This window comes from Pan troglodytes, chromosome 5 (assembly GCF_028858775.2).
Source record: "Pan troglodytes isolate AG18354 chromosome 5, NHGRI_mPanTro3-v2.0_pri, whole genome shotgun sequence".
NCBI lineage: Eukaryota > Metazoa > Chordata > Mammalia > Primates > Hominidae > Pan > Pan troglodytes.
The window spans coordinates 151,170,322-151,179,487 of record NC_072403.2 but is presented as its reverse complement, the minus strand read 5'-3'; the positions used below and the strand labels follow the sequence as shown (position 1 = coordinate 151,179,487).

The following is a 9,166-nucleotide window of genomic DNA, read 5'->3' as shown; positions in this document are numbered from 1 at the left end:
CCATTGAATGTAGTCCCACGGGCCCTTGTCCTGGGAAAGCCACTATTCAATCAGCAGCTGTTTATGGGAGATTGAACAGGGAGAAAAAACTAACAAAAATTCCTGCCCCCATGCAACATACAGGAGAGAGGAGAAGACACAGAATAAACAAGGAAATAAAACTTTCCTTTCCAGAAACAATAACAGACCAAAAAAAAGGGGGGGGGGGGATTTTGTAAAATGTCATCCAGAACTAGTCACAGTTAAAAAAAAATTAAATGAAAAAAATATATATATGTATATATACACACATTGAATACACTCCACAAAAGAGGAGGCTCCTCTCTGTCCCCAGAGCTTGGAAGGAAGCTAGAAGCTTCCGGCAGAAGATTCTGAAAACAAAGCTAAGCTCAAGCATTAATGGGCTGCATGTTTAACATTTGGTGCTAGGATAAGGTAGTCAAAGATGGGAATCATAAAACAATGTCAGTATCCCAGAACACTTTTCCAAGTCAAAGTGGAGTTGAAACAGTTAAACAGACAGTCATCTGAATAAACATGAACCCGTTTCTATGGCGATGACAATGGGGGAGGGGCGTGACTCCTATCTACCTTCCCTGCGCAAAGCTTCTGGGGGCGTGTTTTGCTTTATGGGACCCTTTCCAAACCCTGACCACAGCAGAAAGGACGGGGATGAGCACTGACTGCAGCAATCTGTTGACTGTCCCCTGTTGTAAACCAGAGCTGCCTAATTTTCAGAAACAGGGGCCGAGCCATCAGATGTAGGGGAATGGAAGCTGATGCCAACGGAAGCCCGGAGGTAGACTAGGGCCCCGGAAAAACGAAGAGGAAACAGAAATTATGAGTAAGCAGCGGAAGTTGGTAAGTAAGCCTAGAGAAAACACTGCAGCAGATGTACAGAGAGAAACCACGTGCCTCGTGATTCTTGGTGACTTTCCTGCTTGTCCCCAGCCCAGGTCCACATGTTTCTTTATTATTATATAAGTAAATAAAAAAACTAAACAAGCCTGGGCGTGGTGGCTCACGCCTGTAATCCCAGCACTTTGGGAGGCTGAGGTGGGCGGATCACGAGGTCAGGAGATCGAGACCATCCTGGCTAATACTGTGAAACCCCGTCTCTACTAAAAATACAAAAAATTAGCTGGGCGTGGTGGCACGCACCTGTAGTCCCAGTTACTCGGGAGGCTGAGGCAGGAGAATTGCTTGAACTCGGGAGGCGGAGGTTGCAGTGAGCCTTGATCATGCCACTGCACTCCAGCCTAGGCGACAGAGCGAGACTCCTTTTCCAAAAAAAAAAAAAAACTAAACAAATTCTTTTTCTTGGGGTCACTATAATACATCTCTAGAGGTTTCTTGCAAACAAAAGAACCCAAACCACACACTGAACCCCATCCCTTCTTCATCTCGTGCTGAGCAGCAATGTCAACACCAACAAAATGATTTCCTATGTATTTAAGGAAGGATAATCATAGTCACTGGTCCAAAATGAAACTTCTTACTGAAATGACAATTGAAATTATTCCTAGTCAGTTCACAGAAATGCTAGTTTCTTATTTTAAAATGAGGACAGATCCAAAAGAGATAAAGGGATTTAGGGAAATGGACATTTAGAAAAGTGATAGCCCCATGGGCCTCTGTCCTGGGGAAGCCACTATTCAATTAGCATCTGTTTATGGGGGATTCAACAGCAGGGAAAACCCAACGAAAATGCCTGCCCCCATGTAACATACAGGCAAGAGGAGGAGACACAGAATAAACACAGCAAATAAGTAAAATGTACAGAAAATGTGCAGTGTGTTTTTTCTACAGAAAAAGAAGGAACAAGGGGGATATAAAGCTGGGCTGGGGAGGCATCGATATTTTAGGGGAGTGGCCGGGAAGGCAGTTGTTACTAAGATAATTTGGATGAGAGGTGGTTGAACTCTGCACCGTATTGAGGATAGAACTAATGGGACTTTTGTGTTGGATCAGATGTGGGATGGAAAAGGAAGAGAGGAGTCAGGCATGAGTCCAAATTTTTGATCTGAGTAACTAAAGGATGGAGTTGCCATTTTCTACAATGGGGAAGACTGGAGGAGGAATTTCTTTAGAAGGGAGGTGGGGCCTAATGGGAGGTGTTCAGTTCATGAAGGCTCTGCTTTTATGAATGGATTAATAATGGATTAATGTCACTATGAAAAGGGCTGGCAGGAGTGGGTTCACTCTCTTCTGCTCTTCTGCCAGTGTGAGGACACAACACTTGTCCCCCCAACCCTTGCCCTTCTACCTTCTGCCACGTAAGGATGCAACAAGAAAGACCTCATCAGATGCCAGGGTGTTGATCTTGATCTTCTCAGCCTCCAGGACGGTGTGAAATAAATTCCTGTTCTTTATAAATTACCCAGTCTGTGGTATTCTGTTATAGCAGTGCAACCCAGCAGTGATAATGCCAAAGTAGAGATGTCAATAGGCTGTGAAGTCAGGCATGGTGGTGCACCTGTAGTCGCAGCTCAGAAGGATGAAGTGGGACGATTGCTGGAGGCCAGGAGTGCAAGGCTTTAATGTGCTATGATGGTGCCTGTGAATAGCTACTGCACTCCAGCCTGGGCAACATAGTAAAACTCTGCCTATCTTAAAAAAAAAAATTAATGAATCTGTAGTTCAAGAGAGTCGTCTGAGAGGCTGGGCGCAGTGGCTCATGCCTGTAATCCCAGCACTTTGGGAGACCGAGGCGGGCGGATCACGAGGTCAGGAGATCGAGACCATCCTGGCTAACACAATGAAACCCTGTCTCTACTAAAAATACAAAAAAATTAGCCAGGCGTGGTGGTGGGCACCTGTAGTCCCAGCTACTTGAGAGGTTGAGGCAGGAGAATGGTGTGAACCCGGGAGGTGGAGCTTGCAGTGGGCCAAGATTGTGCCACTGCACTCCAGCCTGGGCAACAGACTCCATCTCAAAAAAAAAAAAAAAAAGAAAAGAGAGAGAGAGTAGTCTGGGCTAGAGACATAAATGTAAAAGTTTTCAGAAGTCTCTGTATATGAAGTCTCCATAGATTAAAAAAAAAAAAAAAAAAAAAAAAAGGAGAGCTCAGTCATAGCCTATTTGGGCTGCTATAACAAAGTACCATAGACTGGGTATTTTATAAACAACCGAAATGTACTTCTTATAGTTCTGGAGGCCGGGAGACCCAAGATCAAGATATCAGCAGATTCAGTATCTGGTCAGAGCCCATTTTCTGATTCACAGATGGTGACTTCTCACTTTATCTTCATATGGTAGAAGGCACAAGGCAACTCTCTGGAGCCTCTTTTGTAAGGGCACGAATCCCATTCACGAAGGCTCTACCCTCATGACCCATTCACCTCCAAAAAGCCCCATCTCCTAATGCCATCATCTTGGGGGTTAGAATTACAACACCTGAATTTTGTAGGGGACACCAACATTCAGACAATAGCAAGGTCCAGTGACGGAACCCCGGGGCACTTCTACACTGACAGGCTAGTATCAGGATTCAATCCATTGGATAAGGTAGAAAACCCAAATAATAGTGTCTGAAAGAACATGGATGTTTGGAGGTGAGTATTTCAGCCCTAGCAAGCAGGTGCATGACATTAACAGGGATCTGGGTTCCTTTTACTTCTCTGCTGTGCTGTCCCAAGCCCATGGCTTTCATCTTCACAGTTGCCTTAGAGGTGGAATATGGCCACTGTAGCTCTAACAAATACATCTGCTTCAGGTAGGAAGAAGGAAAAAGTGGGAAAGGGCAGAAGAGCTTTCTTAGAAGTGTTACCCAATGACTTGTGCCTATGTAGCATGGGAGAGATATAGACTCTGAAGTCACCTTGTTGAGTGAGAATCATGTCTGTACCAGTGCAGAGCTAGAAAGTCTTGAGCAAGTTGATAACTTGTCTCTGCCACAGATTTGTCTTTTGAAAATGGGAACAATCACACTGCTCACCTCTAGGTTGGTAAAAAAAAATGAGATTATATGCTTAGAAAATTTTCTGCCTACAGAAAATGCCCCAAAAGTGGAGTTTTACAAATTAAGTAAATGATAATCGAAATAAAAAGGAACCCATTTGATTTCCAGTGTCTCATCTCCAACCCAGTCCCATGAATTTGGATTTTTGGTGATGGTAATATTTTAGTGAAGGAAACTTGAGTTCACTGGCAACAGTTGTGTTCCTCTAGGACTGAAAATATCAACTCATAACGAGCTAGCAAGGAAGGCAATTGTCTCATTAATTTTGTAAATATTCCTTGTGGTTTCCAGAAATTATTTGGAAACAGAAACCTAAAGGAAGAATAGATTAGTGCTCAAAATCGTTAATATGAATAAGAATATAATGTAATTGTCTACTCCCAAATTGATGAATTAGGACCTATGTGTCATACAAAATTTTAGAAAACATATAGGCTTAGTCACCACTTAGAAGTTACTTAAGTAACTTTTATTTAAGGGAAAGAGAAGTTAGAAACCAGGCACTAATATTTATTTTAAAGAGTTAATAATTTAATACCACATTAGATTTTAATAACTTTAACAAATTATAATTTAAAACAAGATATAAAATACATATTCAATAACCACTACAAATTAAGAGATATTTCAGTTATTTATATATATATGGCCATAAGCTAAATATTTATAAAGTAGTAGAAATGTATTTTTTAATAACTTTTTTTTTACTTTTTATCCACTTCACTATGCTGTGTATTGCTAATCCTTTCTAAATGTCTCATTTCCTGTTGTAATTGTTAAATACTATAAATAGATTGTCATTTATTAATTCATGTGAAATACTCATTTAAAAGGATTTATTTGTTCTCATGTTGCTCCTTTTACTTATTTATTTTTTTAGAGACAGGGTCTCACTCTGTCACCCAGGCTGGAGTGCAGATGGCACAGTCATGGCTCACTGTAGCTTTGACCTCCCAGGCTCAAGTGATCCTCCTGCCTCAGCCTCCCAAATAGCTGGCACACAGGTACATGCCACCATGCCCAGCTAATTTTTAAATTTTTTTTGTAGAGATGGGGTCTCCCTATGTTGCCCAGGCTGGTCTCAGACTTCTGAGCTCAGCCTCCCAAAGTGCTGGGGTGTGGTATAAACCACCACAGCTAGCCTTATGTTGCTCCTTTAACAAAGGAGGTGTGGTCATGCCACTGCACTCCAACCTGAGTGACAGAATGAGACCCTGTCTCAAAAAAAAAAAAAGAAAGAAAGGAAGGATGGGTGCAGTGGCTCACACCTATAATCCCAGAACTTGAGGAGGCCAAAGCAGGCAGATCGCTTGAGCTCAGGACTTTGAGACCAGCCTGAGCAACATGGCAAAACCACATCTCTGCAAAAAAAAAAAAAAAAATTTAAAGGGAGGAAGACATTGGCTGGGTGTGGTGCTCATGCCTGTAATCCCAGCACTTTAGGAGGCCGAGGCGGGCAGATCACGAGGTCAGGAGTTCGAGACCAGCCTGGCCAACATGGTAAAACCCCGTCTCTACTGAAAATACAAAACATTAGCCGGGCATGATGGTGCGTGCCTGTAGTCCCAGCTACTTGGAGGGCTGAGGCAGGAGAATCGCTTGAACCCAGCAGGCTGAGGTTGCAGTGAGCCAAGATCGCGCCATTGCACTCCAGCCTGGGTGACAGAGCAAGACTCCATCTCAAAAAAAAAAAAAAAAAAAGGAAGGAAGACAATCTAATATCCTGAACAAAGCTTTAATTTCTTAAACTCAAAAAAAGGCTAACTACCATTTGTGAATTCATCATTTTAGTTTATTCATTTATATCAACTAATATTTATAGAGATTGCTACATCAATCAATTTTAATGTGGATTTATTGGCAACAAATACACTCATATTTTGTCTGGAAAAAATGTCTTTACCTTCAGATGTTTGCACTGCTTATAGAATTCTAAGTTGGTTAGTATGCTAAAAATATCAGTCCATTGTCTTCCATTGTCATCTAGCTTTCATCAGTTTGTTTCTGCTTGGAAATAATGTGTTTTGTCCTCTGGATGCTTTTAACATTTTCTCTTTGTCTTTGGTTTTAAGCAGTTTTACCAAGGTACACACCTTGGTACCTTGATGTGCTTGGGTTTTATAGAGATTCTTGAATGTTTGACTTGATATCTTGTGTCAGTTTTGGAAGCTTCTCAGCCAGTATCCCTTCAATTATTGTTTATCTCTCATTCTCTTTCTCGTTTCCTTTTGGGGATCTAATTACACATACGTAAGAATTATCACCACTTTTCATATATCTCTTCTTCTCTTATATTTTTCATCTTTTTAATTTCATATTTCTTATTTAGCAGTTCCATAATCCTTTCTTTTCTTTTCTTTTCTTTTCTTTTCTTTTTTTTTGAGACAGAGTCTCGCTCTGTCGCCCAGGCTGGAGTGCAGTGGCGTGATCTTGGCTCACTGCAAGCTCCGCCTCCCAGGTTCACGCCATTCTCCTGCCTCAGCCTCCCAAGTAGCTGGGACTACAGGCACCCGCCACCACGCCCGGCTAATTTTTTGTATTTTTTTAGTAGAAACGGGGTTTCATTGTGTTAGCCAGGATGGTCTCGATTTCCTGACCTCGTGATCCATCCGCCTCGGCCTCCCAAAGTGCTGGGATTACAGGCGTGAGCCACCGTGCCCGGCCCCATAATCCTTTCTTTTACTGTCTAATGTGCTGTTTAGATCATCTGATGAGATCTTTTCTTCTTTTTTTTAAATTTTAAAAAAAATTCTCACAGTGTTGCCCAGGCTGGTCTCAAATTCCTGGCCTCAAGTGATCCTGTTGCCCCAGTCATCTGATGAGATCTTAATTTTGATTATTTGTATTTCTCAACTATAACTTTCATTGGATCATTTTTATAGATTCCAGTTCTCTGGCAAAATTTTATATTTATAAATCTATTTTCTTAACTCTGTGATTACCATTTAAAAGCCTCTGTCTTGGCCGGGCACGGTGGCTCACGCCTGTAATCCCAGCACTTTGGGAGGCTGAGGCGGGAAGGTCAGGAGATCGAGATCATCCTGGCTAACACGGTGAAACCCTGTCTCTACTAAAAATACAAAAAATTAGCTGGGCGTGGTGGCAGGCGCCTGTAGTCCCAGCTACTCAGGATGCTGAGGCAGGAGAATGGCATGAACCTGGGAGGCGGAGCTGGCAGTGAGCCGAGATTGTGCCACTGCACTCTAGCCTGGGCCACAGAGCGAGACTCCATTTCAATTAAAAAAAAAAAAAAAAAGCCTCTGTCTTTATAACTCTAATATATAGGCCATCTATTGTTTCTGCTTTAGTATTTGCCCATTTTTTTTCCTGTCTCTTGGGATGTCTGGTAATTTTTTACTTAATGCCAATCATTGTGTATAATGAGTTACAAGATCACTGGATAATATCTTCTTTTAGAGATGACTTTTTTTTCTAAAAGACAGAGAAGCTACACATCATCTTAATCCAATCAGTGACTGAACTAACTAAAATATAAGAGGTCCTTGGAAATGTCTGAACTCAATTTTTTTCTCTCTCAAACACTGTGAAACTATCTCAAGTTCTGCTTGATTTCTCAGCCTCTTAGCTTCCACTTTCTGCTTTATCGCTTATATTCTCACACTGGAAGCTCAGGAATAATCAAATTCCCCAAGGGAAAAAAAGAGTTGCAGAATATCAAACCCACTTTTCTGCAATTCCCTTTTCTCCAGTCTTGGCTCCTCAAGTACATGACTAGTATTGAACTCCAACCTTTGCCTCCCCAGCCTCGTGAGCCTTAACTGTTCTAGGCCTTTCCTTCTGCTTTTCCTCTCACCTGGGCCACTTACATATTGAAAAATGGCTTGAAAGGAAAACCCACAAAGAATGTGAGGTTTACCTCGATGCATTTCCCCTGACTCCAGAATTTGTACCATTCATTGCAACAGTCTTAGTTGTTCTCAGATGTCTCCAAAAGCTGTTTTTTAAAAAATACTTTTTACAGGCTTTTTTGTTATTCTTGTGTTAAAGAAAAGATTGTTCAATGATACTTGTTAAAGCACAGTAAGGAAGAGTTTATTCAAGATCAGCAACATATGTTTAGGGACCACCGCAACAGGGTCTTGTAGTATGAAAGATTGGGCTCAATTCCAAATACAGCCTGGGCAAGTGGGAATTTATAGCTAAGAAACAGGGTAGAGGGTCTGTGATAAGAAAAAAAAAATTACTAGCAGAAAACATCAGGGGTAAGGGAATTCTGACTAAACCAACCTAACAGGATTCTTGCTGAAGACAGGCCAGGGTGATCAAACATCACCTGTGGTGGGAGGGGAGGGATAAGAAACCTGATCATATATCAAGGGTGATCAGATATTAAAGGTGGGGGTTCTTGGTAAAATGACTTAATAGTGTTCTTTTCTAAAACTGGATTTTATAAGGAAGTGCACAGGTAGGCCGAAGAGAAGGTTCAGGACCCTGACTAAAGCTTAGCCAAGCAAAGAATCTTTGTCCCTTGTCAGAAGAGAGGGCTTAGTCCGATGTAACCTACTGCCTCACAGATAGAAGTGGAAATTTTCTAACAAGATTTTTGCATTCTTCTCTGTATATTCTTACCAAATATTTTTTCTCCCTGTCATTTTTTACTTATTATTTAAACTTAATGAAGTTTTACTATTATTACTATATTATATAATTTAGTTTTCACATTTCTTATTTATTGAAATCTGTATCATTTTAAATTCTGTATCTTTTTGGCTTGTAACTTCATAATCCAAATTCTCTTTATAAGTTCTCTCTGTCTAAAATAACATCCATTTTAAGTCTGTTGATTAAATGGCTTTATTTCTAAATTTATAAGAAAGTAATTGTGATTTTTTAAAAAGCTGGCCCACATACATTTTATTCATCTCAGCATAAATTCTTTTTCTTCTATCATTTGCTTTATTCTCATGAAGAATTTTAAACTCCCTTGTCTGAATATTCATCCTTGCCTCTCACAATTTTTATAATATATTCTACTTAAAGGGAATCTGAAACTCAAACTTGCCTGGGATATTATAAATATTCTATTTGTGTGAATTTTGTATTCAAATAATTGTTTCTTTATTACAACATTCATATGAGTACTATTCGCAGCCAGAGGTCTAACAAATAATTACATGTTTGCAGATTTCATTCAAAGAATGCAGAGATACATGAATTTTACTCATAACTTATTCTCTTTTATG

The 9,166-nt window shown here is 40.5% G+C and overlaps 1 protein-coding gene across 3 annotated transcripts in view; it reads left to right on the top strand.

The window, feature by feature from the left end:
- The first annotated feature begins 551 nt into the window (after positions 1-551).
- The window catches only part of TXLNB (taxilin beta), an 83,491-nt gene continuing 74,876 nt past the window's right edge, over positions 552-9,166 (top strand). The window contains exon 1 of one of the 3 annotated variants that reach the window (XM_016956388.4): positions 552-861. The gene's annotated coding sequence lies outside the window, so the exon portion shown is untranslated. The remainder of the gene's footprint in view (positions 862-9,166) is intronic. The other 2 variants (XM_054686364.2, XM_016956389.4) reach the window with 2 other exon arrangements.